Below are 25,420 nucleotides of genomic sequence, written 5' to 3'. Positions count from 1 at the left end.
TTAAACAGTATGAATGAATGAATGAATGAATGAATAAAAAGTATGTTTAGAACATTTTGTAGTGTGTATATGAAATCTCTAACCCGAGAGGTAATAAATACACTTTACTCTTACACACATGTAGTTTTTGTGCAGTTTGTATAATAAAGCCAGAAGCACAAAGAATAATGGAAACCTAACCATTAATCATTAGATAAATAACATTATTGCAAAGAGGATTATGAAGTATAGGTCTTTTCAGTATTGTTTCTATAGCTAAATAGTTCTTCTTTTAGCAAAGTCAATATGTAGTGTGTAGGATTATTTATATACTTTTTGTTTTCCTCAAAGACCATTTTTGTTTTGCTCAAATACCATTATTTTAAAAATTTAACATTTTCAGAACCTTTCAGGTGGGTCACCTAATGCCAGTAATAATTAGGTCAGCAAATTAATTTTGCTTTTTTGCCCTTTGCAACAGAGTTCATCTTACAGGTAGCAGATCAATAATTCCATAAGAATTTAAATTGAAGAAGTCTACCTTTAAAAATTACATTCAAATCTATGGTATAAAGATAAGACACTTGCTTCCATATTCTCGACTTTCTATGGGCGGTTCTGTCTCTCATACTAGCATTTCCTGATCATAGGTTTTTACTGGTGCTAAGTCATCCCTAGAAAATAGTTCTAGAGAAGACAGTAATATAGGCAAAAAAAACCACTTGTTTTTTGAAAGGAATTCAGAACACAGTGTATGTTCCATTTTAATCCATTGAGCACAGGTTGTATAGTTGCAATTAGTGACCTGATAAACATGAACTGAAGCAGATGTATGTAGGCATCACAGTTAAGTCGTTGCTAGAATTGAAGAGAAAAAGTACTTAAGGAGATAACGTAAGATATCATTGTCAAACAAGTTGGTGGAAATACAGATACTAAGAGCAACTTGCTGTTTACCTTATAACTAGCATTTACCAAAATGGTACTTAACTAAGTACTGTTTGCCACTTTATGATGATTTTCTAAGGAAATGGAAAAATAAACTTCCATTTGCACATGGACAATTCTGCTTTTTTACATAGGAAAATGTATTCACATGTATGGTTAAGCTTGCCAGCTTGCCTTTTCCTTCCTTCTTCCTTTCTTTCTTTGAGGTTTGGTTTTTGGGTTTTTTGTTTTTTTCTTTTTTTCTTTTTCAGGGTTTTTGTAGGTGAAGTAATTGGTCAGCCTGAGTGAGACATCCTCATTCTCTTCAGGAGATTTTCCCCTCATGAACAATGGCGTGAATTTACAGGATTGCTGTTCAGAGCCATTCCTATAGGTCTGCAAGTGGAACAAGAAGTACTCTTTTGAGGAAGGTAGCTGGTTCATGGGAAAATTGAACTGGTGATCTTAGCCAAACCAAGCTACACGATTAGTACTTCCAACTTTTATAGGCTGTCACGTGATCAAAGACAGAAAGACACTCCACAGAATTTGTTTCAGATCCTTCTGTGACACACCTGTGCAGAATAGTTGGCTGACCCAGGGAATCTTGCCTGACTCATTCTCCCACTGTGTCTCATCTCTTCATTGTTTATAAGTCAACCTAATTCACTTATCCGATAGTTTTGAGTTAGTTTTGAGTTTCTGCTATGTGCTAGATACTTTGCTAGGTGACAGAGATGGAAAGATGAATAAGATATAGAGGTCTTGCCTTCAGTAGACATGTATACAAGCTGATAGGCTGTTCTGTAACAAATGCAGTGGTAGTGTTAAACATAAAACCCTTAAGGAGTCTATGGGAGGAGTGTTTGACTCAGTGACGGATAAAGGGATACGACAATGAAATCTTCATAGGAAAGGTGATGCTTAATCTGAGCGTATGTCAGACAAGGAACACGAGCTGGGAGAAGAGAGGCCATTTCTGTCAGAGAAAACAACATGTGTGAAGGATGGAGGGAGGAAAGTCCCCACACCTTTAGTAACTGAGTAGTTTCACCATGCATAGGCACTAGTGAGGTGTTATTTGGAAATGAGGTGGAAAATTAGAAGACAGAGCATGAAAATACCGTATGCTCTGTAAGGTAGATTTGCCTTAGTCTAAAAGTGATGGAAGGCAAGTGCTTAAATTAACATTCTAAAAAGATATTTCTGGCTGTAGTGTACAGAATATTTAGAAAAGAGCCAGGCTTGGAAGGGAGGGGCAGGCCTTATAACTACGTATTTGGATAAGGAACTGGATTAATGAATTAAGGCAATGATTAAAGAGAGGAGTAGGTAATGAATTTGAGAAGAGAATACTGAGTGTGAATTAAAACAAGGTAATGGTCACACATGCCCTGGCTTGAGTACCTGAGTGCATAGTGTAATGCCTGTCGTTTACCAGCATAATAACATACCAGGGCAATAACAGGTGAGGAACATATTTGAGTTCTTTTTGTTCGTTTCAAGGTTCCTATGGAGAGAAAAGAGAAGGAAGATATCACTTTATTGGGGAAAGACTGGGAAGACTTCTCTGATTAGATGACATTTGAGTAGATACCTGATGATGTGATAAAGGGAAAGAGCTTTCCAAAGAGAGGCAATAGCAAGTGCAGAGGCCTTTAGGTGGGGGCATACTTGCCATGTTCCAAGAGCAAGGCGGCCACCGTAGTTGGAGCTGAGAGAGAGGGGAAGGGTAGATGAGATCCAAGGATGTATTTCATGTAGTATCTTTAGATTGTAATAAAGAGTTAGATTTTATTCAGGATGTGATAGGAAGCCCTGAAGGGTTTTAAGACATGATCTATTTGCCTTTTTTACCCTCATTTTTTAGAACATGTTTATTTGTTCACGTTGTATATGTATGGCTGTATGTCATTTATCATATGTAAGATTCGTGTAGCCATCGCAGTCAGGATATAGAACTAGAACTGTTCCATCACCATAAAGAAACTCCTTTGTGTTACCCTTACATAGTTATACCTTTTCCCCAACCTTAACCCCTGGCAACCACTCATCTGTTCTCAATCACTATAATTTTGGTGCTTCAAGAGTGTTGTATAAATGGAATCATCCATTATATTATCTTTTGAGATTTTTTTTTTTACTTAGCATTATGCTCTTGATCCATCCAAGTTAATGTGTGTATCAATAGTTGATTCTATTTTAATGCCAAAGAAGTATACCATTGTATGGATCTACCACAATTTGTTTAACCATTGATTGATAGAAGGACTTTTGAGTTTCTAGTTTATAAAAATAAAACTCTACAGGTTTTTGTGAAAATACGTTTTCATCTCTAGAGTAAGTCCCCAGGAGTGCATTTGCTGGGTTGTGTGGTAAATACATGTTTACCTTTATAAGAAACTGCCACTTTTCCACAGTGGCTATACCATTTTACATTCCCATTAGCAATATATGAAAGATCCAGTTTCTCCACATCCTTATCAGTATTTGGTATTGTCAGTATTTTTTATTTCAGAAATTCTACTAGGTTTGTAGTGGCAGCTCATCAAAGCATCAATTTGCATCTCCTTAATGGTAAATGATTTTGAACATATTTTCATGTGCTTTGCTCTCTATATATCCTCTGCAGTAAAGTGTCTGTTACATCTTTTGCTCATATTTTAATGGGATTTTTTTTTCTTCTTGTTTAATCTAGCAAGTTCTTTAAATATTCTGGATACAAATGCTTTGTCAAGTATACGATTTGTAAATACTTTCTCCTGGTCTGTGGCTTATCTTTTAATCTTCTTGGTTAGCCTTTGCAGAGCAAAAAAAAATTAAATCTTGATGAAGTCAAACTTATCCTTTTTCCTTTTGTGGATTGTGCATTTGTTGTCAAGGCTAAGAACTCATTGCTTAACCTTAGATCCCAAATTTTCTTCTCTAAGTTTTCTGAAACCTTTACATTTTGGATATATAGATCTATGACCCATTTTGACTTAATTTTTATTTAAGATGTGGTTTTTTTCTTCAAGAATTTTGTTTTTAACAAAAGATTTTATTTATTTGAGAGAGAGAGCACACAAGCAGGGGGAGGGGGAAGGGCAGAGGGAGAAGGAGACTCTGCTGAGCAGGGAGCCCAATGTGGGACTTGATCCCAGGACCCCAGGGTCATGACCTGAGCCGAAGGCAGATGCTTAACCAAACCAACTGAGCCACTTAGGCACCCCTCAGATGAAGTTTAGATTCAGGTTCATTTTTGTCTATGGATGTCCAGGTTGTTCCAACACCATTTGTTGAAAAATTATATCCTTCCTCCATTGAATTGCTTTTGTACCTGTGTCAAAAATCAGATGGTTGTATTTGTAAGGGTCTATTTCTGGATTCTCTGTTCCGTTCCATTGATCTTTTGTGTCTGTACCTCCATCAGTAATTATCTTGATTACTGTCACTATATATAGTAAGTCTTAAAATCAGATGGTAAAATTTCTTCAGTTTAATTTGCCTTTCTTCAGATTTTTTTTAGCTATTCCAGTTCCTTTCCATGTAAAATTTATAAAATTTTACAAAAATCTTGCCAAAAATCCTGGGATTTTGGTCAGAACTCCATTAAATCTATAGATCAATTTGAAGAAAATTTGCATTTTTACTTTGTTGAGTCTTTCAATCTGTGAACACAGTATATCTATCCTTACATCTAGGTGGTCTTTGATTTCTTTCATTTCAGCATTGTGTAGGCATAAAAGAGAAGTCAAGGATGACTCCTAAGATTTTTGGCCCAAGCAATTGGAACTATGGAGTCGCTGTTTACTGAATTGGAGGAGACAGTGAAGTAGCAGGTTTGGGCTGGGCAGTCAAGAGTTTGTTTTTGGACATGTTAACCTGAAACCTTGTACATGTTTTGTTAGACTTATACCTATGTACATTTTTTTGGAGCATTTATAAATGACAGTGTTTTTAATTTTGGTTTCTAGTTGTTCGTTGCTAGTTTATAACATTGATTTCTGTTAGTTGACCTTGTTTCCTTAGACCTTGGTAAACTAAACAATTTTAGAAGTTTTTTTTTTTGTAGATTCCATGGGTTTTCTAATGTGTCTGTGAACAGAGACAGTTTTATTTCTTCTTTCCAATCTGTGTGCCTTTTATTTGCTTTTCTTGTCTTACTGCTCTGGCTAGTACTTCCAGTACTGTGTTTAATAGGAGTAGTGAGATCAGGCAACCTTGTCTTGGCCTGATCTTAGAGGTAATGCATTCAGTCTTTCACCATTAAGTATATGTTAGCTGTAGATTTTTTGTGGATGCTGTTTATCAGATTGAGAAAGTTTCCTTTCTATTTCAAGAATTTTTATCATGACTGGGTATTGAATTTTATAAAGTGCTCTTTCTACATCAATTAATAGGATCATATTTTTCTTCATTAAACTGTTAAACTGATGGTAACTTTTTCTAAAGATTCACTGAGGCTGCTGTGTGCAATAAACTGTGGGAGTGGGGCAAAGTTATAAGCAGGGAAGCCATATTGGAAATTATTACAGTAGTCCAAATGAAAGATGATAGTGGCTTGGACCAGGGTAGTAACAGGAAAGGGTGAGAAAAGGTCAGATTTTGGATATGTTTCAAACCTTGTGTGGGCAGGAATTGGTGATGAATTGGATCTGAGGCATAAAAGAGAAGTCAAGGATGACTCCTAAGATTTTTGGCCCAAGCAATTGAAACTGTGGAGTTGCTGTTTACTGACTTGGAGGAGACAGTGAAGTAGCAGGTTTGGGCTGGGCAGTAAGAGTTTGTTTTTGGACATATTAACTTGAAAGGCCTATTACACTTGTAAATATCAAGTAAGTGATTCGGTATATAAAATAGAATTCCAGGAAGAGATCCAGGCTAGAAGTAGAAATTTGAGAGTTATCAATTGAGTTGATGTATGAGAAATTTATAGTCATATTTATTAAAAACTGTACCAGTAACCTTTTTCTTTTTACTGTCTGTTATCTAAGGTTTATTTGCAAAATGCCATATTTTCCTACCACATGAAGAACTTTTACCAAGTTTCAATATGGATTGGTTCTATTTATTAGCCTGCTGTTGTGTATCTGACATTATTATGTGATTGGGCTATTTATTTCCTGTAATGATGTATTTAACCATGCTTATTTGATAGGAAGATGACTGTAATAGCAGTATAGACACATGTGTCTTACTTATTTTCAGAGGTTTGTCCTGAACCTTTATAAAAGGAAATACTTCTATGTGTATTGTGAAAAAGGTTTGACACTATTATTTAAATGCCTTATAGGCTTTCTGTGGCAATATTTCTCTTGTAGGTAAAAACAGGACAGCCAGAGAGACAGATCAAAAACAAAAATTGAAAACAGGGATGCAAAATAGCTAGCAAGGAAGAGACTTCGATTTCTGACTTGGACCCAAAAATAAATCAGTAAAGGGAGAGGGTGAGCCTCAATTTACAGAACTGGTAAAAAGACAGATCTTCTGAGTTCCATTCAGATGTGTTTACTTCATACAAAGGTATTTCAGAAAATACTTCTTAAATGTCACAGTCTTTTCTGTTGTAACTAATTAACTTAATATTTTCTTATCAATAACATATATTTCTAGCACTTTGTTTTAGTTCCTCTATTGTAGGATTTACCATATTGTGTTATAATATTCTGTTTACTTTTCAGTTTCTCCCACTAAATATAAGTTTTTACAGCATTAGTACAGTGTCTTGGCACTTAAGCTTTCTGTAAGTATTTGTGAATGAATAAGTGAACACACATACACACGACTAAAGTTTAGAGCTAGTAATCTTGCTTGCTTTTGAAAGTAAATGAGTTTTTGAGTTTCCGGAGTATGGGTTATGGTCATATGTCTCTTCCGAGTACCACATTTTGAGTTGATGCTTTCAAACGAACGTTATACCCCTCAGTATACTCCTACAGAATGCACATAGCAACAATACTAACTAAAGTTAGTGAGGCACAAATTTGCCTATTATTATCTGTTCTTCTTTTCCTTGTGGTAATGGATTTATGCAAAATCATCTCAATTTTGGCCCAGACTTCTTGTATTGAATGGGGCACACATTGCGAACAGTAGGCTGAGCTTAGAGTTTAACCCAAAGTAGCATGTCTCATAGGAAATTCCCTGCACACATTTAAAAAATCTGTCTTTTACTAGTCCTTCTCCCCATTTCTAGGTAGATGGTAGATTTATAGGCCAACTTTCTCTTCAGTAGTAATTATACTTTCAAAAGCATTTTCATATACTTTTATTCCTTTAAGCTTTACAAGACAAAAATACCCTGAGCCTTTATTGTTCCAATACAGATTTAAGTACCCTGAGGATATTTATTTTTGCAGTGATGTATTTTATTTCCAGATCCATAGTGTGTTTGTACATGTATGTGTGTATATATGTATGTATGTATCTATATATACATATATATGTCATGTTAGTTCATAACAAATTAATAAAGTTTATAGGAAGAAGCTTCTCTGATATTGTTGATGCAATAATAAGTGCTTAATAAATGTTAGCTGTTTATAGAAAATTTTTACATTATAAATTACCCAAAAAATTATTATCAAAAAAATATTAAAACTCTATAATCATTATTGTTATGCTTATTTTCATTTGGCTTTCTTGACCCCACTCCTTCCTGAATTTTATCTAACTCTTCTGACTCTTTTGTTGTAAGTTCTTGGTCTTCAAGTCTCTTTTCCTGGTTAGCACGTTTTCCATAATTCCCTAGGTCAGTGTCACCACCTTCTACTGAAACTCAATACTGTCTAATTCTGCAAAACCTGTTAACCTCTCTTGGGGAGGAATGTGAGTAATCCAGTTATGTTTTAAGAGCTAGAAAGTTTGTTACCACTATGAAATACAGCTTAGCAAGGTCTAAGAATAGAATAAGCCATCAGATAAGAGACTGTTGTGTTACTGTGATTGTCCAGGTATCAGACACCTGAACAAGGACATTGCGGATATAGAGAGGGGGGTGAATGCAAGAAATATTTGCGGGAGTAATCAGTGGAACTTTGCTATTGATTGTATACAGGGAGGAAAACAATTGAAGACCCTGAAATTGCCAGCTTCAGAATCATGCTCTGTTATTAAGAATTGACATAGAGGTACATTATTGGATGGAAGGCAGTGAGCTAAGTTTTGGACGGGATAACTCTGGGTGCCTAGCATGGCACTGTCAGCCTGTTAGTTTTACTTGTTCCAGTCCTTCCGCACCTGGCTCTTGCTAGCCTTCGCCCTCACTCACTCTGCATTCCACTACTATTGGTCTAAGAACTTCCCTTTAGGAAAAGTAATTTCTTTTTGTTAAAATCAACAAGAGAAATTGTAATGTGTGGAAAGCAATTCCTTGTTTCCTACCCACATTCCCATTATCCTCATCTTTTGACCCTTCCCTCCAATGAAAAAATTACTTAGAATTATATTTACCACCATCACTACTACCACCTCACCCCACATCCACCCAACCTCTTGGATATTGGTACATAAGTTTTTATATTTTTTGAAATAGTGAGTCAACTTGGTAGAGATCTTTGAAGAAAAACAAAACTTTATGAAGTGTTTGTGAATAAAACATTAATCAATGAGTAGAGTAACACCTCATCTGGTTTCATTAGGTAATAAATATGCTACATAAGATAATTGAAACTTAACCCAAAATATTTTTATAGATTTTATGTACAGAGATTTTTATATTACTTATATATACACTACATAGTTTTACTTACATATGTGTTTGTGTATACATTTAATAGCTCTAAATATGTTTCTTTATAATGTTTTATATGATTCACTACCTTCTGAAATAGGGAACATTCCCCTTGCTCCACACTTAACCTGTTCTGAAAGATAGAAGTAGCTTTTTGTTTCAGAGCTTCAGAATGAGAGTCAGGAGCCCTAGGTTCTAGTCCAAGGTCTAACAGTAAATTCCTACGTGAGATACTTTGTTTTTTTACCATTGAATCTGTGGAATCTGGAATAGTGCCTGGCATGTAGTAGGTGCTTAGCAAATATTTTTGAAACAAATCATTGTTTTATGTCTACTTTAGCACTCCTTTCCTGATTTATGACTTGGACTTCATTACTACTTAGTAAATAAGCTTCTGAGTTTTTAATATAGTAGGGGTATCTAGGTTTTGATTGAAGTGAACTATTAAACTTAATTTATGTTGTCTTTTAGCTGCTTAGTGGAATTTTTGGCCTCCTTGATGTATTTTCTTGTATACTTAAATTTTTCAAACAGATGATCTAATACTCAATTTATTGAGAATAGTCTCCTTACTGAGTACATTCTATGTGCCTTTATTATATGTAAGCAGTGTCTTACTTACAAGGATATATCCTATTACAAGGACATATCCCATGTCCCCAGGGATCTTATAACCTAGATAAAGAGACATAGAAGTGAAACTGTAAGAGAAAAATGTTGGATCGTGAAGCGTTGACCCACAGGTGCAGTGGGAATTCTAGGAATAGAGCGATCCATGTGGGCTGAAGCAGTAGCAAAAGAATTCAAGAAGGAGATGAATCTTGAATTGGTTTTGGAGAGTAGTGAAGATTTTGATAAGCATCAAGATGGAGAAATGACATTCTAAGCCAGGGCAATAGCGTAATCAGGAAAGAAAGCTGGGTTAAACATGTTCAGACAAGCCTGACAGGATTCCTATGGGTGTGAGGACTAGTGGGAAATGAAAGTAGATGGACTTAGTATGAGTTTTATTCCAGGCTCCATGAAACTAAAGGGGTCTGAGGATAGAATTTAACGGAATCCCTCTGTTTAGATGAGAAAAAAAAAAATCGCCTTTATGTTTTCACTAACAGGAACCTGTAACTGAAATTTAGCATTTCCTTCTACTGATAGTCCCTATTTAAAATGGTTCAACTTAAAAATTTTCAACTTTCTGATGGTGCAAATGAGATACACATTCAATAGAAATAATACTTCAAATTTTGAATTTAGATCTTTTCCTTGGCTAGCAGTATGCAGTACTGGACTCTTGTATGCTGGGCAGCGGCAGCGACCCACAGCCCCCAGTCAGCCACAAAATCATGAGGGTGAACCACCAATATGCTTACAAAACCATTCTGCTCCCAAACAGCCATTCTGTTTTTCACAATTCAGTACACTATTCAATAAATTACATGAGATACTCAATACTTTATTATAAAATAGGCTTTGTATTAGATGATTTCGCCCTTTTGTAAGTGTTCTGAGCACATTCAAGGTAGGCTAAGCTAACCTGTGATGTTCCGTAGGTTAAGTGCATTCGATGCATTTTTGACTTACAATGTTTTCAGTTTACAGTGGGTTGGGACGCAACCCCATCATAACTCAAGGAAGATCTGTATTAGGATTTTAAGCAGTAAAGCACAGTAGTATTAGCAGTGCCTATGTACTAATAGTAAAGCACAGATATTTTCATATTACTTTATAATTGTTGATATTTCTGAATATAGTTTATGTAGATTACTACTTCAAAATTATGGTTATTAGACCTGCTAGATTTTATTTTGTTGAGTGCTAATAAAGCAGCATATATATTAACATATCACAGATATAGGTTTTAAAAGAAACTTGGTAATTTTCAGTATAATTACTTTTCTTTGTAATCATTTATGCATTTAAAACCATATTTTTTAAAAATATATTTTTAGTAAAAAAATATATATATATATATTTTTAGTAAAATTGACTTTCTTTGTAATCCTGTATACTGTATTTAATGCATTTAAAAATATTCTGAGAGGATATCTGTAGCCTTCTTCAGACTGCCAAAGGGGTCAGTGACACCAGATCTAGTGAAACCAAATGGGACAAGGCCTTGAAAACCATACCAAAGAGTTTTAGTTGAAATGGTAAGTAGAGAAGGAGTCTAATTAAGTTTTTCATTTGTTTGTTTTAATTACAGAATAAATACAAGTTAACTTGAAAAATTTTTTAATTTCATTAAGTTTAAAAAAGAGAAAGTTCTTTATTTTACAGCTATTGATAAAGTTTACAAGGTAACAAAAACTTGTCTATAATCCCACATTCGTTACCCTTATACTCTTCATGTGTCTGTTCCAGTTTATTAAGTTGTTATGCCAAAGAGTGAAATATTTATTAAAGTGGTTATATAGGAGCATTTTTAATCTGCTGTACTATACTTGATAGGTCAAGCAGGAAGACTGTGGTGGCAGGGAGGTAAGCTATGGGTCTGGTCATTTAGATGTGGGATGATTGGGTAGCGGTAGAGGTGGAGGTGAATTGGCGATACCAAGAGGTATTAAGAAAGAACTTAAAGGGCTTGGTGGTAAACATGGGAGCTGAAATGCATGGAGTGGAGTAAGTGAAAGTAACAAAGTTAAGAATAGAGTACCTAAATCAGGATTCCTGGAATAATACTGTATAGGTTCACAATACTTTATCTGTAACCCGAGGCCATTTGTGTTTTGGAATTCAAAATTTTTTTGGATTTTAGAAAGGAAACATGGTATTTATATTGTATATTATTGTAACACCCCCAGCAAGGTCTGAGGCATCGCCCAGTAATTAAACACTAATATTTCTGCAGTGAAACATGGAAATAGTCACAGTCAGTAGGCTAACTAAAGCCTGTAAGTAGCCCCAAGTCAGCTCAAAGCAGGTTTTTTGCCACTACCAGATGAGGTTTTGTTGTTTGTTTGTTTTTTTAAGATTTTAAGTAATCTCCACACCCATCCTGGGGCTCAAACTTACAACCCCGAGATCAAGAGTCACATGTTCCTCCGACGCCAGGCACCCTGTCCAGATGAGTTTTGACATGAAGTTTCATGAAAAAAATCTTTTAAGAACTTTTTAGATTTCAGAGCTATGGAAGTGATTGTAGACTGTATTGACTAATACATCCAGTGAGGAGAGTCTTAGGAGTTGTGTTTTGAGGAATGTTGATTATGAAATGGTTAAGATTGGAAAGAAAGAGGGGTATAGAAAGGCAGGAGAAGAATTTAGACTAGTTTTCAGGCTAAAAAGAGAATTACTATTTCTGATAAAAATGGGAAGTTAAAGAAGGAAACTATTTTGGTGAGGAGTTTAAGTTTAAACTTCCCTTTTATTTTTCAAGTATTCAAAGCTTACAAGTGGAATATAAAATTTCCTTTTAAAATGATCTCTTAATTTTCACAACCTATGACTGTGGTGTTGAGACATGAAAGTACTTCAAGGTTGAGAGTGGTTGAAGAGGGGTTCCTAGATATTTAAGGGTTGTGGCCCTGCTCACCAAAACAAAACCTGGAAAATAGACCGAAAGAAGTAGAGTGAGGTACTTGTACCGCATGTGGTTGAATCATTGGTATGGCCATGTTTCTAATGATGTGTCTATATACAGTAGTAGTAACTGTTACAGCAGTGGTGGTAGCGGACATGTTTTGTTTGAATGCTTTCCGCATGCCTGGCACTGTTCTAAATGCTCTGCAGCAAGCAGCCTAGTGGTATCTTTCTTCCTCGTAGACTGGGTCATGACCGCAACTAGGAGGGAAGCATTAGCATAGGCAGAGGTATGATTTTGATTCCCAGTTCACTTTAAAAATCTGGAATATAGATAATTCATGGATATATAGAATTGAGTAGGTTGTAACTATTGCCATTCTGTGATTTTTTTTTAAATCTACTTTGATAAATGGACTCATATTATTGTTATGTAAGTAAAATCTCTTAGAAATAGGGACAGAAGTCTAACAAAAATGAAATAAGGTTCAATAATTACTCTTAAAATTAGTTTAATTACTTTAAATCTATTGTATATAAATGTATACGTTTACTTTATGGTTCATAGTTTCAAAAAGGCAAATTTTGTCTTCAGCCTTTATTCAGATTCTGCTACTGACTTAGATAATTCGAACTTCGTGTTTTTATTAAATAAGGATGTCGGACTAGATAATACATAAGGCTCCTTTCAACGTCAATCTCTACGATTCTGAATGTTTAGGTTTCATCAAGTAGAAGAGAAAGATTAAACTAGAACTTAAAGGATACTGTCCTTCGATTCTGCTGTGAGTGCAGCTGAGATGCCTGAGGAAGACAAGCGAGGATGAGTGTCCCACTGCACCTGCATCCTTTTGACAAACGTTAAGAAGCCTAGAAATAACAATCCTAGGAAACTAGGAGAATGTGTACACTGTTGACCAGAAAAAATTTTCAAGAGAAGAATGATCAGTAATCATTCAAGTTAGTAATCAATCAATCAAGTTAATACAACATAGAGGAGGGAACTCTGGACCAGAAATTAGAAAGCCACAAATACATTTCTGGCCCTCACTCTGCCACCGATTGAAGTTTTTGATAATTAGTATATTGCTTAATTTTCTGAACCTTGCAGAGTAAGAGGAATAATTACCTAGCCTTCTCAGTGGTTTTTCATGAAGATCAAATGATACGATGAATTAGAAAGTACCCAATAAAACTTAAAATATTCCATGGAGTTACTGCAAAATGGTGGATGAGGATCCTGAAAAGATTATTGTATTTGATGATCTGAATAAAACGATTATCAAGGGAGGAAACTTGGAGGCAGATTAAAACAAAATTGAAGCTATAGTATAACTACTCAATAGAGAAGTTTCGCAAGGCATGAATGGTAAGAGACAGATGGCCTAGCATAGCATATTCATTGCTTACATTGCTATTGCAGTTTTTTGTATGTTTGTGTTTCTCAGTTGATGAGGAAGAGGCAGAGGGCAGGAACTACAGCTCATTCTCTTTCCTCAGTGCCTTGAATAAAGTAGCTATTTTCATAAATAGCTTTGTGAATAAGTACTTGCTGGACAAGACTTAACTGGTAAGGAAATACTTTGTGGTATGAGTATATACGTGGATGTATGTTTAAGATGGTTAAGACTTAAACATGTTCATAGGTTGAAGGGAGAGATTGAAAAGAAAGGTGTGGGTTTCCTCAAGATGTGAACGAAGGGGGATAGGATCTGGAGCCATAGATGAAAATGATGGTCTTACTAGTAACGGACTATTCCCTGCAAAAAGCACCAGACCCAGGAGGTTTTACCATTGAATTCTTAAAACTTCAAGCCCTAGATAACTATTTGAGAGTGTAGAGAAAAAAAGGTAAGATTCCCAGTTCTTTTTACAAAGCCAGCATAACATGATAATAAAATATGAGCGTAAAAGATTATACACCAGTCTCACAAAAGTTGGTTCAAAAAATGCTTAATAAAACTATCAGATAGAAACTACCATTACATTAACAGAATAATACTGTAATGAAGTAGAATTCAATGTATAAATGTAGAACTGTATTAATAACTTCATATGTTAGTAGGTGAGGAACTGGGTTATGAATATCTTGAGGGTTAACAAAAAGGGGAAGATCAGCATTTATTCCTAATAATCCTTTGTGAAACAGGAATAAATGAATAGATGTAAGATTTTGCATGTCTCAGACCAGAAGTCTACATTTTGTTATTAGAAATGATGAAATAGGGGCACCTGGGTGGCTCAGTCGATTAAGCGTCTGCCTTCAGCTCAGGTCATGGTCCCAGGGTCCTGGGATCGAGCCCCGCATCAGGCTCCCTGCTCCGCGGGAAGCCTGCTTCTCCCTCTCCCACTCCCCCTGCTTGTGTTCCCTCTCTCGCTGTGTCTCTCTCTGTCAAATAAATAAAGAAAATCTTTAAAAAAAAAAAAAAAAAGATGAAATACTAAATTCCTTTTTAAAAGTCATGAATCAAAAAGGTCTGGCCGGCATTAACTATTCTGTAACATTGTCTTTGGAATACTGTCCAATGTAATTAGACCAAAAAACAAAATAAATATTGAAAGGGAGGAGGCAAATTTATTTATAGATGACATTGTATATCTGGAAAAGACAAAAAGAATCTACTTACACTACTGTGTAACCTACTTACATTACTGTGAGTAATGAGATTTCATTATGACAGCTAGTTATAAAAACAGTAATTGTTTGAAGTATTTTTCTTGATGGTCTTTAAACTGAAAGTCCATCTATATGGATTAATGAATGGGGATCCTCATTCTTAAATACTTTTTTTTTTTTTTTGGCCTTCTAGGGAATACACAGACTGAATTTAATCTTATCATCTCTAAGTAGATTATAGTGTGTTTTGAATGAGATACTTTCCATGTTAACTATTTTTTTTAAGATTTTATTTATTTGAGAGAGAGAGAGAAGCAGACTTCCTGCTGAGCAGGGAGCCCAATGTGGGGCTCCATCCCAGGACCCAGAGATCGTGACCTGAGCCGAAGGCAGATGCTTAACTGACTGAGCCACCCAGGCGCCCCTCCATGTTAACTTTTAAAAACTGTTTTTGAAATAAAGTTGTAGCAGTGAATAGAGTGATTTTAAGGAAATCTTTTTTTAAATCCTTGTTACTTTGATACTTGCTGTATTACTTGGTAATGCTAGGGAAGGTGTAATCTGATCTTTGAGCCATATTTGGTAAATAATAATTTTGTATGGAACCCACAGTTCTATCAGTAAGAGGAAAATTATTGCCCAAATGTAAGCTTTTCTTTGCCCTTAAAGCATTTCCTGACTTAAAGACCAAGTTATATCATGCATGGAAATCGTTTTGTTTTTTAAAGTATAGCATATTCCAGATCTATAACTTTTTTTTTTTTAAGATTTTATTTATTTATTTGAGAGAGAGAGAATGAGAGAGAGCAAGCACATGAAAGGGGGGAGGGTCAGAGGGAGAAGCAGACTCCCTGACGAGCAGGGAGCCCGACGCGGGACTCCATCCAGGGACTCCAGGATCATGACCTGAGCCGAAGGCAGTCGCTTAACCAACTGAGCCACCCAGGCGCCCCCAGATCTATAACTTTTTAACAAGAGTGTGTGGACAAAGATATTTTCTACTTTACTTGTAGGGAGAAGAATTACATGTCTCCTTCTTTACCACTGATTCTGTTTATATCCTAAAAGTAGATTGTTTTATTTTTATTCATCATCAGCTCTTGACTTGAGCTCTCTCACACATCTCCTTTATAGCTGTTCTGAAATCAATGTTGATAAATCAGTTATATCTCTTTGGATGTGATGCTGTTATTTAAACCTACAGCGTTTTACGTAGCTGTTGCTTTAGCATATATAAAAATGAAAACTTAAGTATACCCATATGTTTAGAATAAAAAAATGTGTTTCATTCTGTAGTAATGCAGAAAAATGTATTGAATACCCACTATGTGCCAGGTTGTTAGGTACTTCTATACTTTAGCTAATTCTCTTAACAGTCCAGTAAGGTAGGGTGTGGTATCTCACTTAATAGAAAAGAAATTTGTTTAGAGTTTAGTCCAAGGCCATCCTGAAACCAGATTGGAACCTGAATCTGTCCCTTCCAGAAGTTTTCACTGACAACACGCCATCACAAAAGATGGGAAATTTACATTTTTCTTAAAAACTACTTCGATTCTGTTTCACTTTGTTGTGTTGCTAGTCACAAGAAATGCAGGGAGTTAAGTTCTTTGAATCCTCCTCTTCACTGTTTTTTTTTTTTGTCCTGTTACAGTTCTCACAGTCTGCCATCATTTGACAGTAGCAGAGGCATTCAATTTATTTCGACTGCTATGACATTTGTTTCTTAGAGAAATTCCTACGGGTGCCAATTCACCAAGCATAAGGACTTCGTTTCCAGGCCCTTGTACAACAGTCTACTATTTCTAATATCTTACCATTTCTGTAATCTTTGTAGTTACAGTGTTCTTTTTTTTTTTTAATATGGACCTAACGAATTTATACGGAAAAAAAAAAATTGAATCTATTTTGGTAATGGAAAAAAGAATTTCCAGTGTGGTTACGAACCACATCTTATGAGCTGTGCTTTGCCTCCCACTTTAAGAATTACCAAGTATTTTTAAAAATTGGAACCTGAAATTCAGTTCATTGCTTGGATGCATTTCTTAAGAAACCTCTGAGAATTGATTGTAGGAAATTAGGGGAGCAGTTAGAAGATGATTGGAAATAAGATAGTGAGAGAAGAGCAAAATGACCTGAAAATGAGGACTTTACAATTTTAATTTTACCAGTGAAAGTGGATTTGTTGTTTTTCTCTTTCTGTTATACTCTGTGGTCCCATATTGGACAGTCTGTTGCAAAAAGCCATTATAGATTTCATATAGGCCACTGTTGAGTATCTGCAACTGGGAGTCTATAGAGTAGAATTGGGTAAAGTAAGACAATGACGTAACTAATGTAAATAGCATCTTCTGGTATCTTGGAACTTAAGAGATCCTTTTTCCACCTCAGAATATTTTATGTGAGACACACTGGGGACTACCTCACTGCTATTAGATCTCATAATGTTATCTGGTCACATTTCTTATTCTGCCTACCTCTAGTTTACTCTAGTTTCTCTTCTGCTTTCAAGGCTCCAGACCCAGTTCCTGGACCTGCCCTGGAAAAGAAGTATCCAGTAGAGATGAGCTCACTGCAGTTACTTAATTAAAAATTTGTAAGCTACAAAAATGGCAATGGGCCAACCAAGAACAGCTACAATTTGAATTTTTCTATTTCCAGGTATGCTAAAGTCCATGGCACCAGTCAAGCTTAGCCTGCATAACTGCCTTACTATGACATCTATAATAACCAAAACTTTACTTTCAACATCTGTGGTCCTCTTGCTTTCAAGTTTAGTAACATTCCTAACATCTAGGTAACATGCAGCTACTCTTGACTTTAACATACCTTTTGCCTGACTATTTCTAATTTAACTTGTTTGCTAGTAGTAGCAAAGTAATGAAAAAACGATTTAAGAAAAATAAATTTGAAATGCTATTGAGTTAGGCCCTGTAAATGTACAAAAAATACTCTGGTCTTCATTGAAAAGTAAACATTAATGACAACAAAACTGTCTTCCTTTAAGAGGTTCACATATAGTATAAGTAGTACAGGGAATTAAATAAATGATCCTAGTTCTCTCAACTATTGTACACTACAAACACCTTCACATAGAGTTAATATATTCTTCAGTAATTGGAAATCATAGGATTTCTGAATAGAACCAGATAATGTATTATATAGTACTTTTTACCTGAAGAATTTTAAATGTAAGTATATAACTAATATTTGCTGTATTTTTACTTAATTGTTCAAAATTAACCAGATAAGAAAGTCATAGTAGTTGGAATTGTCCTGGAATATAACAACACAACCAAAAACTGAGGTTTCCTGTTGCCTTAGATTTTAATGGAGTAAAAACTACTTATGGATGGTTAGAGGTCAGAGGGCAGTTAGCTTTTAAAGGCTTTTACTGCTTTTACCCATTTGTATAGATTTAGAAACAGGATTAATCCATAAAAGGTGACTTTATTTACTAAATGGGTGGATAGCCATACATACCTTTTGTTTTTATTTTTTTTATTTTTTCTAAAGATTTATTTGAGGTGGGGGGCAGAGGGAGAGAATCTCCAAGCAGACTCCCCACCAAGCATGGAGCCTGACATGGGGCTCAATCCCATGACCCACGAGATCATGACCCAGCTGAAACCAAGAGTTGGACGATTAACCAACTGAGCCACCCAGGCGACCCCCATATCTTTTGTTTTTAAAGTTCAATTCAGAGGAATTGAACAGAGGAATTTTATATCCCAACTGTGATTTTGAAAGATGATTCTAATATCCTAACTTGTGCTTTAAAAATTCTCTCCTCCATTGTTAATGTATAATGAATTTAATATCAGCCAGTGTATTCAGCATTGGGTCACTGATTATGTCCCACATGATTTGTTTGGTATTGAAAGGATTGTATCTCATGGAGTGTTGAATTAGGACTGGGAAGGGAGCTACTGCCAGAGTTACTATAGGATCATTACTGCTGTCAGGGGAATTGGAGGGGAAATTCAAGAGAGAACTGCATTTGAATTTCAAGTCTTATTAGTTATCACTAGGGCTATTAGTAATGGTGAAATTTTTCTACATTCCTGAATGCAATTTTTGTATAAAACACTGTACTAGGTACAGTAAGTATGCAGAAATGAATAAACCTGGTTTTCAGTGACCTTACAGACAAGTAATACCAAAAAAGTACCATAATAGTGGTATGAACCATGTACTGGAGAATACCAGAAAGAATCAACTTTGTGGGGAAGGTAACATTTCTACCGAGCCTTGAAGAATAGATAGAATTCTTCCGAGAGAATGGCAAGAATATTTCTCAGTTATGGAAATGAAAGTATATAACATGTTCTAGAAATTGTGAGCAGTCCAGTGTGCCTAGACAACAGTGTACAGGATATGATCGAAGTTGGATCTATGTCATGCATGCTTTCAAATGTCAGGTGAAAGAGTTGGGACTTCAGTAGTAGGTAATGGAAATCTATTGAAGATTTCTTAGCATTGGTGCACTTAAGTAGGTGAGTCTTTTGAAAAGCTGACTGGTAGAGTAAGGGTTGACTTGATGAAGTCAGATTAGGCAGTAGTAATACCTAACTAAGGACAACATTTATTGTTATATGTACCAGACACTATGTGTGAAGAGTTTTACCTGTAATTTCTCATTTAATCCTTATTACGGGAATGTGAGAAGTAACTGAAATAATACATGCTAGGCATTTAGCACAGGACCTGGCCCAGTAATGCTAAACCATAGTGATTATACTATAAACTCAGAGAAAAGTGTTCTTGTCCACCTTTATGTATGAAAACTTTCTACAAGAGTGTTGTGTTTATTGAGGGACTCTTAAGAAAATAACAATAAACCTTTTTTTTTTTTTTTTTTTTTACTACCCCTACCTCTTTCTTTTAAGCAATTAAACTATCCCATTGGTGGATGAATACTTCTTACTCAGTTTGAGAGCTGAGTATTAGTTGACATTGAGTTAGCCTTTGGTCAAAAAAAAAAGGAGGGGGGGTCTGACTTTTTTGTTTTAACAGGACTGAGCATAGAGATAGTCATGCACCTAAACATAAAGCCCATACATAAGGTTTAAATCAAAGTGTAACTGTAGGGGCGCCTGGGTGGCTCAGTCGTTAAGCATCTGCCTTCGGCTCAGGTCATGATCCCAGGGTCCTGGGATCGAGCCCCACATCGGGCTCCCTGCATCTCCCTCTCCCACTCCCCCTGCTTGTGTTCCCTCTCTCACTGTGTCTCTCTCTGTCAAATAAATAAATAAAATCTTTAAAAAAAAAAAAATGTAACTGTAGATCTCATCTGTCAAGCATCTGGAAAAGTGATAATTGTTGCAGCTGTTAACTATAACGGTAACAGTTTTAGCATAGATAACATAGGCTCGAAGTTATTTGGAAGTATATATGGTTGGCTAAGTACAGTTACTTTCAAATTATTCTACTCACTCTTACTCTCCTACCCATGTAGGAATACAAGTAATGATGGATCGTCTTCCATTCATGTGTCCCTTTACCTGGCCCCCTCTCCAAAATAATTAGTGTGTGTTCTTTTTTTTTAATTAATTTATTTAGAGAGTGAGAGAGAGCATGAGCAGGGGGGAGGGACAGAGGGAGAGGGAGAAGCAGACTCCCCGCTCAGCTGGGAGCCCTAGATGGGACTTTATCCCAGGACCCTGGGATCATGACCTGAGCCAAAGGCAGACGCTTAACCAACTGAGCCACCAGGCGCCCCCAATTAGTGTGTGTTCTTTCAGAACCTTTCCTATGCATTCATATAATAATCTTTTTTAATCTATTTTATATCTTTTTTTTTCCTAACCACAAAGGGTATCCCTATACATGGATTCTGCATCTTTCTTTTTTCATTCATTAAAGTCTTAAAGGTCTTTCCATTTAATTGTTTGGAAATCTTACTCCACTTTAAAAAAACCAAAACAGGGGCGCCTGGGTGGCTCAGTCGTTAAGCGTCTGCCTTCGGCTTAGGTCATGATCCCAGGGTCCTGGGATCGAGCCCCACATCAGGCTCCCTGCTCCGCGGGAGGCCTGCTTCTCCCTTTCCCACTCCCACTCGCCCTGCTTGTGTTCCCTCTCTCGCTGTGTCTCTCTCTCTGTCAAATAAATAAAATCTTTAAAAAAAAAAAAAAAAACAGCTGCATGGTATTCCTTCATATTGCTCTGCAATAATGTACTTATTCATGCCTCAGTAGAGGTTGTTTTTAGTAATACACACTAAGGTGACTGTATGCTCCTCTTTAAGCATGTGTTTGTCTCTAGATTAAATGCTTTAATTTATATAGATAAAGAGCTAGACCTCACATACTTTATTATTTGTAACAGATTTCATTCAGCCCACCTCACAGCTGATTGCAGTAGCAATGGTGGTGACACCCCAGTTGTGAACTGCTGGCTTAGAATACTGATCTGCAACTGACTTAGTGGGAACTGTGTGTTTATCCATGATTCTCTTCCGTTAAAAGGAACGGTATTAACAATTGTCCTCTCTCCCTCGCATGTGGGAAGGATAAAGTGAGATAATGGATATGTGCTTATGGGAAATCCAGTATAAATCTGAATTTTACTAGATTATAATCTTCTCAAAAGCAGGGGCTGTATTTTATTCATCTTTGCATATTTAGAGCACATTGCCTGGCATGTCTTGGGCAGTTTTTGTGGAGTGGATCCCAGACATGAATGTGACCAAAAAGTGGTTCGGGCCAGTAGAATTTTCTTAGATGTATTTTCTACATTACTAGGAATCTGTACAGTTTTCACTGAAAATTACCCACCTTTTCAACCTTATCTTATTTTTCTGCTCCACTCAGCCATAATTCTTCAGATTTGTCATGTTCTTTCATGGCCTTTCCCCCAACACAAACAGTTGTCAGAGATATCCTGTAAGACCTTTATTATTCCTAATGACTAAACTCAAGCACAACATTCTTTGTGATGTTTCTCCTGCCTTTCCTTAGTGTCTAAGTTTTAGGCACTTCTTCCCCTTAACCTTCACTGCAGCTTATACACCTGTAAATGGCACAGTGTTTGTTGCTGTCTGAAGACATACCTGCCCCTGGGGCATGGCAGGGCCTGGAACTTCAGAGATAAATCACCTGCATCGAGAAAATGAGAGGCATGTTGTTTTTGCTGACTTGTGGGATGCAGCGTGTATGATGCAGAGGAGGGCCATTAAAATCTTGTGTGATATGCCCCTCCTTACCCTACTTCTTCAGCCTCATCTTTCATCACATGGTCTGTGAGTCTTTCTCCCTGCACTTCAATGTTAGCCAGCTACCTGTGGCTTCCTGAACTTGCCACGCCATTTCACTCCTTTAAATCTTTCCCTAGGCAACTACCTATGCCTGAAATACCTTTCCCTCTCACCTGTCTACCTAGTGAACACATTTTATCTTCTAAGACCCAGCTTAGGTATCCCCTTGTTTAATGAATCCTTTCCTTAAATCCTCCCCTTCCCTCAAAATTGGCCGGCCCCTCCTTTGTCTCCCCTGTTTACTGCACATTATATCTGTAACCATTCAGTTACTACATTTATTTATTGAATGTTTATCTTCCCCTACTAAAATGTAAATTTCTTAAACATAGGCAACTGTGCTTTTATTAATTTTAATATTTTCACCCACTATAGTGTAGAGTAAGTAGCAGGCACTCAACAAAGCTTGAGTAAGCAGTATATCATACATATGAAAAAATATAAAAATGATAAATTAGAAAATGGGTTATCATAAATAAAAATGTTAAGTGGATCATCACTTTTATATATTTTTCAGTTCAAATTTCCTATTAGGAAAGTCTTTGTTGATTTATGGATAAGTATTTATAGGATGAGATTTCTCGTTCTTTATTTAATTACATTATACAATTTAAAATATTGAATATTCTCTAAGAGTATCTAAATTGGAGAATTGTGAAATAGATTTATATATAATAAATTTGCTGATAAAAGTTTCCGTACAGTTCTGAGATTATTCTTTTTTTTTTTTAAAGATTTTATTTGAGAGAGAGAGAGCACATGAGCAGGGGGAAGGGGCAGAGGGAGAGGGAGAAGCAGACTCCCCACTCAGCAGGGAGCCTGATGTGGGACTTGATTCCAGGACCCTGGGATCATGACCTGAGCCGAATGCAGACGCTTAACCGACTAAGCCACCAGGCACCCCCTGAGATTATTTTTTTTTTTTTTTAAGATTTTATTTATTTATTTGAGAGAGAGAATGAGACAGAGAGAGCATGAGAGGGTCAGAGGGAGAAGCAGACTCCCTGCCGAGCAGGGAGCCCGATGTGGGACTCGATCCCGGGACTCCAGGATCATGACCTGAGCCGAAGGCAGTTGCTTAACCAACTGAGCCACCCAGGCGCCCCCCCGAGATTATTCTTGACTATCTAATTAAAAAATTCATTCACCATTACTATAACAAGACTAATAGCCAACTATATACAACAGTTTCAAAGTGTAATATTTGAAAGACGAGCATATACTAAACAAAATTATTGCATTGTGTTGTCTTTTAGAGACTTGATTCAATTTAATACTGTTTTACCGATTTCACGTTTGCTCATTTTGAATTCTCTGTAATTTCTTTTTAAGGTTCTGAGTACTGTTATAGTAATGAAATATTTTATTTAAATGTTCTTTACAAATAAATTTTTATGTATTTTCTCCATTAGCAGGCTTAGCAGTCTCCATTCAGCACAGTTGTATTACCAATCAAGTGTATGTGTATAATTTTAAAATTGCCAGTTTAACTTATTGTTAGTTCTTAAAACTTTTTGTTATTAAGAGATCACTGATACCTATCTATTTACACTATGTGTAATTCATGAACATAATTGACACACACCCAGTGCTATGACACACACCCAATGCTATGACACACACACACCTCTAGCACCTGGTCAGGAGTCCACTCTGGGGAAAAGTCAGTTGAGGGCCATGACATTAGAAGGAAGATGGGTGAAGTTATATGCGATGTACCACAAAAACATGGGGCCAAGTAAGTGTTTGGAACTGCATGGGAATTAGTTGATGAAACTTCTCATAACTTTCTCTGAATCCTCATATTAAGATGCCATTTTAGATTAATATTTTAACCAGATTATTATAATCTTCACATGCCATTGAGTTCACTGGTTCATTACAAATGTTTATGGTTGATATAAGATGCTAACCGGTCCTTCCAAGTGCTTTCATTTTCTTTTATCCTCTCTTTTTCCCTCTTACCCATAATAGGAACTTATTGTCATATCATTTATTTATATCATGTTTTCTTTTAAAGATATTTATGCACAGGATGGATTATCCAAAAATTACAGTAAAAGGGGGGCACTGAAAAATAACTTTGTGTCTCCCATCTTAAAGCCCTAATGTATTGGGGAAAAAATGAGATATGAATTGGAAAATACACCCAAGGTAGTTAGTTATATAATATGTTTTGATGAATTATAACCATTCTGTCTTAGATTTATTGTGCTTTTCTTGATCCTTAGAAAATGGTAGCACTCACCACAAAACCACAATACATAAATTGCCAAGTGTGGCTGACTTTCACATTCCTTTAGAAGAACTTGTAACTGGTAAGCCTTTTAACCATAAGAAATGGCCAACATTCATGGACTTGATGCAATGTATTAAATGAAAAAACTGGGAAGTTTTCTTTTTAGGAGGAGGTAGTATGGATCATTATGTACTTTAGCCTTTGATGTTTATTTTTTCCTTTACAAAGTAAATTATTGCAGGGGTATAAAGTTGAGGAATCGATTTTCTGCTAACATGATTCTTTGCTCCTTTCAAGCTTTTAAATAACACAAAAGCTGAACATGATAGCTAATTTAAAGTAGTAGCATTTAGATGACTGATTTGGTATGTTTCTGTTACTTTATTTTTGTAAATAACTGGCTATGTAAAATGACTCAATATTACCACTGTTTCATGCCGAAATTTATGCTAAAGATGGATTATAATTATCTTGTTTTTAGGCTTAAATGGTGATAGTATTTGAATTTTAGATTTTTAATTACATAGCTATAGTTACTGTTTTTTTTTTTTTTAAAGATTTATTTATTTATTTATTTGACAGAGACACAGCAAGAGAGGGAACACAAGCAGTGGGAGTGGGAGAGGGAGAAGCAGGCTTCCCGCGGAGCAGGGAGCCTGATGCGGGGCTCGATCCCAGGACCCCGGGATCATGACCCGAGCTGAAGGCAGACGCTTAACGACCGAACCACCCCAGGCGCCCCTATAGTTACTGCATTTTAACTATTAGGAAAATAACTTGATATTATATATTTGGTTGGGGGTGGGGTCTGCTTTGCCTTAGTAAAGTTGTAACATCATGTTCCAAGAAATAGAATTCTAATAATTTGCTGTTAAAATTTTTTTTTAATTTTTCATGTTCAATTAGTGGCATTTGCAAATTCTTTTGAGGTTAATCAGATGTGAAGTGCATCAGCTGTTACCTAACTAGCATTTGATGAGATGCTTAGGTAATGTATCACTAAAGTAAAAGGTATTTAAAATAGTGTATGTAATTAGGCAGGGAATATATATATATATATATATATATATATATTTTTTTTTTTTTTTAAGGTTTAATTCTGAAATCATATTGAGGCTAAAAGGTTTCAAAATCTGCTTTGATTTTAAAAATTATAGCATCTTTCAGCTATTACTG

At 35.9% G+C, this 25,420-nt stretch overlaps 1 protein-coding gene across 7 annotated transcripts in view; it reads left to right on the top strand.

The window, feature by feature from the left end:
- Positions 1 to 25,420, top strand: part of TAB2 (TGF-beta activated kinase 1 (MAP3K7) binding protein 2) — a 92,890-nt gene that overhangs the window by 9,199 nt on the left and 58,271 nt on the right. For 3 of the 7 annotated variants that reach the window (XM_078054590.1, XM_036075042.2, XM_078054591.1), the window contains exon 2: positions 17,263 to 17,411. The exons of 1 other annotated variant lie outside the window; for it this stretch is intronic. The gene's annotated coding sequence lies outside the window, so the exon portion shown is untranslated. Of the gene's footprint in view, positions 1 to 10,621; positions 10,768 to 17,262; positions 17,412 to 24,236; positions 24,324 to 25,420 lie in introns of those variants that run through there. 3 more of the 7 variants (XM_078054587.1, XM_078054586.1, XM_078054589.1) reach the window with 3 other exon arrangements.

Source organism: Halichoerus grypus, chromosome 9 (genome assembly GCF_964656455.1).
Source record: "Halichoerus grypus chromosome 9, mHalGry1.hap1.1, whole genome shotgun sequence".
Classification (NCBI taxonomy): Eukaryota; Metazoa; Chordata; class Mammalia; order Carnivora; family Phocidae; genus Halichoerus; species Halichoerus grypus.
This window is presented reverse-complemented; position numbering and strand designations above follow the sequence as displayed.